Here is a 10,866-nt window from a genome sequence, read left to right on the forward strand (position 1 = left end):
CCGCTCCTCTTGCATGGAGGCAAAATCTCCTAAAGAGGAGAAGTTAGAGGTGTTTGGTGGCTAAATCCAGAGGATGGTGGGGTTACCCATCTGTGTGTAGACCACGAGGGGAGGGGGCAGCAGCAATAAGCTTATTTTCTCATTGAAAAAAGAAATCCTGTGTTTCTGACAGAGTTTTACTTGCAGCATTTTAAATTTTTGCTCTTCTGGAGCAGTGAAAGGAAGTGTCCTTTTTTCCACAGGTCTCCAGATGGAGCTGAAGGATGCTGCCTGCACTATAAAGTAGCCCTCGCTGCTGCAGGCACCCCTCGCTCTTGTCCTAAGGGCCATCAAAATCCCACCACTGAGTTTCTCACCTCTCTCTATCAGCAGGCTGGGATGGGGCTGGCTACACAACCTAACCTTCAAAGGGAAGTAGTAGGCAAATGCTTCCTCAATAGGAGAAGGATGTTGAGCTCTGGTGAAAGCCAGAGCTGTGCTTCCTTCACCTCCACCAACTGCCCCTGTAGCACTTCTCCAAGCCTGAGTCCCTCACTTCTTTAGAGATCAATGCCTTGGATTAACATTTTTTTTTTAAAAAAAACCAATCTCTATTCCTTGCAACATAGAGCATAAATGGCAATGGTTAGTCTAAAGCAAACTTTTCAGGGGGTTGAAGAACAGGAATACACCAGCCTCTTTTCTGGGGATGTGGAGATTTAAGAAAACAAGTTTGTCAGGTTTTACAATCCTATAGTACTACTCAGCAAGGATGCATATAGCTACAACCCTTGCCTTACACAGTTCATTTGATATATTGCATGTAAAGATAGCTTTTTAGACTAACACCCACGGAAGTGTCATGTAAGGTTCAGTGTATTATGTGTTTTAAAAGGACCTTGTCAGTCATACTGGATTTTTTTTTTCCTTCCTTTCAAAATTTAAACATTCATTTGGATAAAGGCTGTCAAATTCATTCCTCTAGTGTGCCTTAAAATAGTGGGTTTTTTCTTGCTCTGAAAAAATAATCAAGACACTAGGAATAATCTGAGACTTTTCAGAGGGATGAGAACCTCCCTCTGCTCGCATTCTTGGTACAGAAACGGCAAGAGAGAAGATCACCTTTGGCTTTTCATTCCACTCCGGCCGGAGCAGCTGCCAACATTCACTCTTTCCCCACCACCTCAAGCTGGAGATGGAGAAAAGAAAGTGCCCTTATACGTTTGCACTATATCTACTAGCAAAACAAAGCAGGGATTTGTGTACAATTCAGGTACCGCTGAAGGACAAGAGGAGAAAGGTGTTGGAAGAATGATGCTGCTGGAGGAGGGAGTGCTGGGATTAAACATCTCTTTTCCCAGTCAGGGCACTTGTCATCATTTCAGACGTCCTTGAAGGGAGTCGCTGCATCACCACTGGTGTTTCAAAATGGAAATCCCTTCAGCAGGTGGGCAAAGGGTGGGAACAGTTGTCCAGGTTTCAGGAAATAAATTATTTATCCCTTCCCATTTCCACTCATGGCACTCTTTGCTCTGCCTGTCCCTTTCCACCGGAGAGGGGGACCCCATGGGGCACCTTTGCCTCATGAAGGCTGCACGGGATTAAGCCTCCCAGGTGCCAAAGGACCGAAGCAGCTGCCTGATGAGCAAGGCCAGGGGTGATGCCCAGTGCTCAGGGGCTTTCTGTGTAATGGCTGTATTGCCTGGGGACGAACATGGACAAAGGGTTCCCCTTTCTGTCTAGAAGGGTGGAAAAGAAAAAATCCATGTAGGAAGTACTTTCATTGAATTCTGTGAGCAAAATGACCAGAAAAATCTAACAGCTATTGACTTGCTTTGTCAATGTGCTTTGAGAAAGGGTCTCCAAAGTTCAGCCCTTTGACTTCTTTTTTCCAGCAGTAGTGTTGGGGTTACCAGCTAACGAGTATTTATCGCTTAACAAGAGAGGGCGTCTGGCTGCAGGGAGAGCAGGGAAGAGCTGGCTAGGCAGTGATGAACTTTATGGTTGCACGTCCCTAGGTAGGAGCCAAGCAGAGCTTTCTAAAAATACAGCTTTTGCATGACTGAAGGATTATATATACAGCAATATAAAGTTGCCAGTGAAGGAAGGCAGAAAAGAGTAGCTTCTGAATGGAGGATATGAGTACGAATATGACCTTGAGGTTCTACTGAATAATAAATATATTTACCTAAAAAAAAGTCTAATCCCTCAGCGCTGGCAAATCAAGGAGGATGTATGAAATGCCAAAAGCTGTGGAAACAACCAGGACTTTTCTAACTGGACCAGAGTCTTCAAAAGACTGTCATCCCTGGGATATCTGTGTTCATGGGATTTTATGAGAAGGGTTGTTCATAAATCTGTCAGAAACACAAGACTGAACTAAAGGTCAGAGGACTCAGTACTACAGAGGTAAAAATAAAGAATTACTGGAAAATCTGTGACTATGAAGTCCCTCTTCTCCCCACTGCAGACTCAGATCTGTGAGCACACCCATTCGTACTCTGAGACACTGGCCAGCTTATTCTGGAGTAGCTGGGGGCAAAGGCCCTAGATGCAGCCCCCTAAAGTCACCTCCTGCTGCTGGACGAGGATGGAGGGATGCTGCATGGCAGACAAGTGAAGTTACCCACAGGGAGGCTTGTGGAGGCCAGGTTTGCAAGTTGCAAGGCCAGCTGTGAGCTGCTTCATGACTTAACTTTTTAAGCTATATATGGAGCCCCACAGGAAGGCATGACCTGCTGTGATGTCTGCCCAAGTGTTTCCTGAAGAGCCTTGCAATCTATTTAAAGACACTACATTAGAAGTTCAGAGTAAATGTGTACCAACAATAAATAAAAAAATATATACACACATACCCCAGGTGGCTAAACAACAGCACAACGGAGGGATTCAAAGCAAACAGACACCCTTCAAAAAGTAGTAATCAAATGCAGAAATCAGGCAAATTGGATGCAAGACTACAATAAGGCAGCCCCCAAAGAGAAATCCAAGAAGCTACTTGCTAGCGGTGTGGAGGCTGACAATAAACCCTTTCCAGAACACATCAGAAGCAGAAAGCCTGCCAGAAGAAGTGCTGTGGCCAGCACGCAGTCTCAGCACAAGGAGGTCCAAGAAATTAAGAAATCAGTATTTTGCCACGATACCCACAGGCAGCGTCTCAAAGAAGAAACAGGAATAATAGTTTAAGTAAATCTGTTAAGAACAAAATCAGGTAAAACCCACCCTACTCTCCTCGTTTGTCAGGGTAAGTGGCCTGCACATGAGGGAGAGTGGGGGGTTGTGCGCTTCACCTCAGCTAAAACTTTGATGCTGTTCTGTAGGAAAGTTGGCAGATGATGGGTGCGGTGGAAATACTACCCAGTGGGAGAGAGTGAGGAACCCTGCTTAGGGTGTGCATGACTTTGTTAAAGGCAGATGCTCATCCAGCGACTCCATGGAGCTTAGCCTGTGAAAGGAGCCTGTGAAAAGTTGGGTTTTCAGTGCAGGACAGAGGAAAATGGGACAACCAGACGGGCATAGGCATGGGAGGATATTCCCAGGGAGGGTCAGCCTTGCAAGATGCCATAAGCCTTGAAGGGAGGCAACTGCAGAGGAAATCTCCACCTCAGGGATTGTAGAGTAGTGGGAGGACACAGAGGCGGAGAAGAATCCCTCTTCATCTTGTTTCTTACTTCCTCCCCAAACACAGCACCAGAGATTTTGGCCAGATGTGTCAGCCCACATTTCAAATGTCACAGGAACACCCAGGAACGAGGACTGGGGCTCCTGGGGCAATATCTCAGCTCGTGGCTTGGTGCCCACTTCCAATGACCAAGGAAACATCTTCCTCAGTGGAAAAGGAGTCTTAGCTTTGCAATGTCCATAAAATTAAAGATGTGAATAAATTAACAATATTTATTAATGAAGTTATTGTGACATAGCTACTAATGACTCACTGTCTTCTCAAGGAAACACCCTAATTTTCCACTGATACCTCTTTTTGGAGGAAAAAAAAAACACTCAAACTTGAAGGAAATAAGCTTATTCCAATCCAGAGAAACCATCTTAACATCAGCGTTGTGAGTGGGAGGGAGAGAGCAGTGCGTAATGGCATATGGGAGCTTTTGAGATCCCACATCTATTAAAGCATTAGTTTGCCAGCCTAGCCACTCTTCACGCCTGGATATGTTCATTCAGAACAAACCTTTGTCATAACCAAAAGCAAGTCATCAGGCAAAAATGAACCTGATTTAATTTTAGAGGGCAGGTACCCTCAAGAGACCTTTTATTTCAACATCTGAAACAGCTTTCTGTGGCTGTACATAGATTAATACAAGTTTCTCTCCTCTCATAGAATAAAATGGTCCAGGAGAGTAGATCTGACCTTTGCTTGCTTTTTAGGATTTGGAAACCTCAGGTTCAGGCAATTTGCTTTCCTCCTAGGTAAGCTCATGAGCCTGTCCCTCCTCCTGTCTCTTCATGTCCTTCTTACATTTTTTTGAGAGATTAACTACCATGATCATGCTTTCTTGACGTCTTACCCAAAACAGCTTCATCTGTGGCTGTAAAGCTGTTTTTTTTATTAACCATCCTGACTCCCTTACGTTTACTGAGCTTGAGTCATTCCTCCAGGAGGACTGCAGAGACCCCAGCCTCCTTGCTAAGGGACAATTACTCATTCCAGAAATGGAGACCTTTGTGTTTTCTGAACTGAAATGAAAGAGGACTTCGGTGAGCACCACGTGGTGCTTTTGAGATCCCACATCTATTAAAGCATTAGTTTGCCAGCCTAGCCACTCTGGTGAGCACCCCAGCTCTGCCCGGGGGCAAGCAGCCCAGGAGGAGGACACCTTTCCTCACCTTGAGATGAAATGAAGTGTCGTTGTCACCCTGTTTGCTCCCAGGGGAGGTCCTCGCTGCCTTGGCTCTAGCTGCCAGGTCGCTGCTCTCCCGCAGGGGCCCGGCTGCAGAGGAACTCTGTGCAGGCATTGCCCAGACCTGGGCTGCTTTGGCATCTTGGAAAAGGGAAGGGAAACTATTTCCTAGAGGTCACCACAGCTGGAAAGGCACCAGGGGAAAAACTTCCTCTGGCTGCATGCCAGAGGAGACAAAAGCAGATTGTGAACAGAAATAATTAGGTCATTATCACTGAAACCACTGGGTCCTCCAATTCCAACCTAATTAAGGGAGCATGGCAGGACAGAGAACATCATGGTGTGAGGTGCTGTGCTTCTGCTGGTGCTGCCCCACATCAGATGAGATAAACTCTGCTCAGGGGAACATGTCATCCAAATAGACACAACAAATACATTACAGAATGCAGAAACTGTGAAGGAGGTTTCATGGCAAAAAACGCAGATGCAACTCTTTGTAGTACGTCTCCTATTAATTGGATCACAATTTCCCGATAATCAGTGCAGACCTCAGGGGAAAAGGCCATAACAAATTAACATCCCCTCCAGCGTAGCTCCTGTCCCGTGGCCCTTTCCCAAGTTCCCTAGAAGCAGGAGATGCCCCTGCCTGCTGATCTCAGAGTCCATCACCACACAACAACTGCACATCATTAAATTGAAATGTTTGCCACGTGAAGTCACCTAAACCCAAGCTGAGATACAGGGGAGCACGTCAAGAGCACCCAGAGATGATCAGCAAGAGGAGCAAGATGCTCTCTGACACGGGGCAGATGTCCCAGTCAGGGGAGCGTGGTGCAAGAGGGCATGAAGCCCAGCCTGGCGTGGGTGAGCAGCCTCTGTGGGGGAGATGTGCAGGCTGTAGCAGAGAGGGGGAAATGTGGCTGTGCACATGTGTGCGGAAAGAGCACACCGCTCCAGCTGAAGAAGTGAGGATGAAACACAGATTTTCAGATCAGTAACATGAGGGGCAAAGGATTGAGGCAGGAGAGGGAAGGTTGTGACCTGTGCGGCAGGGAAGCGATGACTCTAGGCAGAGCATTTTAGCATGGCAAGAGGCAAATGTGAGAAAACCAAATAAAGAATCAGAGTAATTCAAGTTAAACCAACACTTAGAAGAGCATTTCAGTAATGGGGACTAAGTGGAGGAGTGTTGGACGGACATTAAACCTTCACAGTTTTTAAAACTTTAAGACACTTAATGCTTTCTCAAGACAGCCCAAGCAAATGAGTCACTTTGCAACAAGACAAACAAATGCCTGTTTTAAAAAGAGCTATTTTTCTTGCATCCTGGTGGATTTGCCATCATCAGTGACAGCCACAGATCTATGTACAGTATTGAGCTGATTACTTCATCATACCTGTGGTCTGGAAGTTTCTGCTAATGCCAACCTGCTCCTCAAACCCAAATTCTCACTCCCCTTTGAGCATTAAATACACTGAGAGAAGGTGGTGAGCATGGCTGAGACACAAGGAGTGTGTCAACGCAAAGAAAGGCTATGCTAGGGATGCTTGGCAGTGACAGCATGGAGATAAATGCTAAGAGCAGGTGACATATATTTTGAGAAAGAGATGAGCAAAACCACTAAAAAGCACCAAAATGAACACATTAAAGCATACAAGACATTCAAGAAGCTAAGAGATTTGCCAGAATGCAGAGAAAGATGGTTTCTTCTATGGCAGATCGAGAGCTTGCCAAAGTAACTGGAGGAGGAAGGAGGTGCAAAAAAAGACAGGGAGCAGTGAGCAGCTCTCCCTTTCTATGTAAGATTTTTTTCCCCCTGTGTTTTCAAGTTTTTGAAAGCAGGCACACCACTCAGCTTCTGGAAAATGAGAAGAAATGAACATCCTTTCTCCCCAGCCACAGAAAAACCCACTTTCTTAACTTAGATGTCCACCGCTGCCCTGTATTCCCTGCCCCCGCAGTGCATGATCTGCCTGGGGCTTTGCTCTGAAGGCAGAAATGCTAAATGTGGGTAATGGCTGGCAGGGAAGAGAGGGAATGGTGAAGCAAGATATGCTCCATGCCTCTATCCTGCCTCCAGGTGCCACAATCTGCCAGCAGGAACCTCCTTATCCCTTCCCAAGACCCTTTCTCAGTAGAACTCGGAGTTTTCCATCACAGGTCTCCATGTTTCCCATTTGCCTGCCAGCACCCATCAACCCAGCTGCTGGTGAGCAGCGAGGGGAGAAGGTGCTGAGCCACCCCAGCACCGTCCTTCAGCAGTCAGCATGTCCACTGCGGCTGTCCCTGCTACCGCCAGCACCCTCCGGGTGAGCTGCTGAGCCAGAGGAGATGGGTGGTGGGGAGGGGACTGGCCTTTGGTCGAGCTCCAGGGTGTGAACATTTCCATGCTGAACGCCAAATTGATTTTTCTAGCACAGTGTCCACATTAATGCACAGCTTTGTATTGTCCAGCATCACACCCAAACCAACCTGTGGTTACAGCCTGGAGGGAAGGAAGCCACGGGCTGTGCTGGCAGACCCTCGGGCTCTTACCCAGCAGGGGCAGTGGGACCGGCAGGCTGGAGGAACACCAGGCGGCACGGGAACAGCCAGCTCCTGGTGTGTGCAGGGCAATCAAATACCTATTTAAGTGCAGCAGCGCTTCATTCATACAATGTCATATGTTCTCCCATCTTGTAGTCGTGCAAATAAGCCACAGACAGCATTATCCACGGTATTCTTCATCACACAGCAATAATTGCTAAAGGCTCCATCAAGGTCTGTAAACAGCATTTTGCACTGATTCTGAAAATCAGAAACTGAAGTTGCACTTATGATAATTGCCAGCTGGTTTTGTTCAGTGCTGGAAAACTCATCCCACCTTTGGTTTTTATTGTGTAGCTGCTGACGAAGTGGCTTTTCAAAGGTATCATCAACTACCGACACACATATTGTTTCTCTGTTAACCAGAACTGAGGGCAGATCTCTGAGCACTTGTTCAAATAACGTTTTGCTTGCCCAGACTTTTTCCCTGCTAGACTTTGCTCCTTTTCTTCTTGGTTTCCTACCGTTAAAAAATTGTATACTTTCACCACTAAGACACTTCTCATAAAACCAGTGATTTTTTCCCCCCTGCTTTTTCATTTTTCTTTTTCAGGAGAAATATTTTCTTCTGTATCTATCTCAGAGACAACCCTGTAGAATTTCTGACTGGGGCACACAGGTAAAAGCTGAAAGATGCTGAAGTAGAATTTAAACGTCAGGCTGGAACTTACAACCACACGGTTACAAACACGATTCAGTGCACACAGACACAGCAAGTTCCCTCATCCGTGTCTAAGAATACCAAAATCTTTTGTTGCATTTGAATGCCGTGATGGATAATGATGAAGGAAACTTAATCCATTTGGAACCAAAATGTCCAGCAGCCCATGATCTGTTGTAGGCTGGTTCTTGGCCAAAGTGCAGCGTTTTGCTACAAAACATGTAAGCACCACGCCAGGTGAGTGCTTAGGGGCAGCCCCATGGGGCACCGCTGGGCTGAGCCCACACCCCCATTTCTCAGCAATGTTATACTCCGTCAGCCTGTCACTGAAACCAGTTTGTTATTTTTAAATTTGCCAGGTATCAGGTATCGGCACCCTTATCTGATGACCGCATATCAGTATCCCCAAGCGGCCCAGGCACTTCTGCCTCTAGCGCACCCATGATCACTTCGCCACCTAAAAGCTTACCTTCCCGCGTGGTCTCACCATGCTTTCAGGGTTGCATCAGCCTGGCAAGCACAAGCAGGCAAAAGGTTGGGCTGAGCATTAAGAACCAACAGCCCTACCCCCCCTGACATACCGTGCAGCTCCTGCTGAGCGGCCTCCCCAGGCTGACCCAGCCCCCGGGGATGGGGGTGAGCGCCCAGTCCTGCCCTGCTCCAGGCCCTCCTCAAGCAGGACTCTGGGAAAACTGCTGCTGTGCTGCTAAAAGGCTCTCACGCTGTGGGGGACCCCAGCAGCCACCGTGCTGTAGCAGGGCGGGTGGCAGGGCTGGCCTCATTTGCCCTCCACCACGCAGCAGAGCCAGCTCCACCTTGATCCTCCTTCCTCCTGATGCCCAGCACAGGAGCTAGCAGAGCTGCCCTCTTTGCAATTAATACATCCCCAAGTCATTAGCATTTAATCCAGGACAGCAAAGGTAACACCGGCGTTTTGTGAGCAGGACAAGGTCCTGCACATAAATACAGAGCTGTACGTCTGCCCCACATGTGCCAGCAGCTCCCGAGCCCCTGGAATACACCTCCAGACCTTCAGCTATGGGGACATTTGCCCTTTGTGGTGGCCTTGGACTACTGGAACCAAATGGCAGCAGACGCTCCTCTTACATTGTGCTGGACACCCTACCCAGTGCCACTACCCTCAACCCCCCTTTCTCCCCTGGAAACCCCCCTCCCCTCCCCCAAACCCTGTGGCAACTGTGACTGGCTGCTGATTATTTTCCTTGGCTTTTCCCACAGCCCAAGCGAGCCCATTCCTGGTGGCCCATTTATCCTTCGCTAGCCAAAATTCACTCCTATCAGAGGTCCATTTTGCTTCTTAAATAGGTGACTTTTGCACCCACCTGAAACTTGCCAGGAGGTGACCAAGCCCCCTGTGCACCCACTGCCCACCCCTCAGCCTTCTCCAGGCACTGGAACAGTCCTTTAAGTTGCTGCGAAGGTCAGCCAGCCATCGGGACAGCCCACTGGCAGTGATGTAATGGAGAAAAAACCCTCAACCGCTTAAATTTCCATATCTTAAGAGCTGAAAAAATTAAAACTCTAGCAGCAGTCAGGACATGAACTGCACGTTTCACTTTGCATATGGCATTGAAAGCTAAAGATGCCTGACCACCGCCACAAGAAAAGTCCAGTTTCCTCAAAGGACTACTCACTTTCCCACTGGTTTGGTGCTGAAAAGTACAGAGCAGGGAAGAGGTGAAAGTATTCTTTTTATTCCTGATCATCTTTCTCTGTGCCTGGAAGGCTAATATAAATGTTCAATTAATATAAATGTCACTGGACACATCTTACGCTATTTTTTTCTCCCAGTCTTCTCTTGTGGTGTCCTTTCTGCCCCTTTAAATGATTTGAAGTTTTCACACGTACTTTACAGCCAGCTCTTTCATACCACATTTCAATGTTCCCGTGGACTCTGGCAATGGCTGGGTTACACCCCTTGGCTTCAGGTGGGATTCTTTCAAGTATCTCCTGACTCTATAAAGTAAAGGAGTTAGTGCTTTAGCCCGTTCATTGCACCATTAGTCCATCAATTAACCATTGCCTGGGCTTTGCTACTTTTGAATTGCTCTCTCCTATGCCCGTTCTGCCTTGGTCTTGGTTTTCACCAGCTTCAGTCCCAAACCACGTGTCCCTCCCTACATCCTGGGCAACAGCGCAGTTAAGCCAGGCCTGAAAATACCTATCAGAAAAAAAATAATTGTGGGATGTGTCCGAGAGTGGTGTACCATCCTGCTAGAAACTGGAGCATGCTGCCTTCTGCCGAAGAGGAACCAGCGCCCTGCAGGAGCTCAGGGCAGGGCAGGAGGGAGGCAGCGGGCTCTAATGATAGATCCATTCCCATCCCACCTCCACGCGTGTCCCCCAGCTGCCGTGTACGCCCAATGCTGTGCCATTCCCCAGCAGGGGCAGCAGCAATTTTATTTTAATGCTTTTACAAGGCCCATGGGAACGGGGGGCTGGCAGGGACCTGCCAACACCAGTGCCCAAGCGGTGAGGCTGGAAGCTGAGCCACCTCGCTGCCGTCACTGCGAGGGGACTTTTCCCTTCTTCCGCCCCTGCGGTATGCTTTTATGGTACCTAATCTTTTAATGGGTGCTCACCTCTTCGCAATCCCTCCCTCCCACCTTATCACCCATGTGGTGCTGCAAGTGGCGGGACAGCCCAGCCTGCTGGGACCGGGCCAAGGACCACCGCTCTGGAGCCAGGCAGCTGACTCACTGACGTTACTCTGGCCAGTGGCGACAGGGTGACAGCTCCTGTGGGGCTCAGGGGTTGTCCCCACA

Source organism: Falco naumanni, chromosome 2, assembly GCF_017639655.2.
Source record: "Falco naumanni isolate bFalNau1 chromosome 2, bFalNau1.pat, whole genome shotgun sequence".
NCBI lineage: Eukaryota > Metazoa > Chordata > Aves > Falconiformes > Falconidae > Falco > Falco naumanni.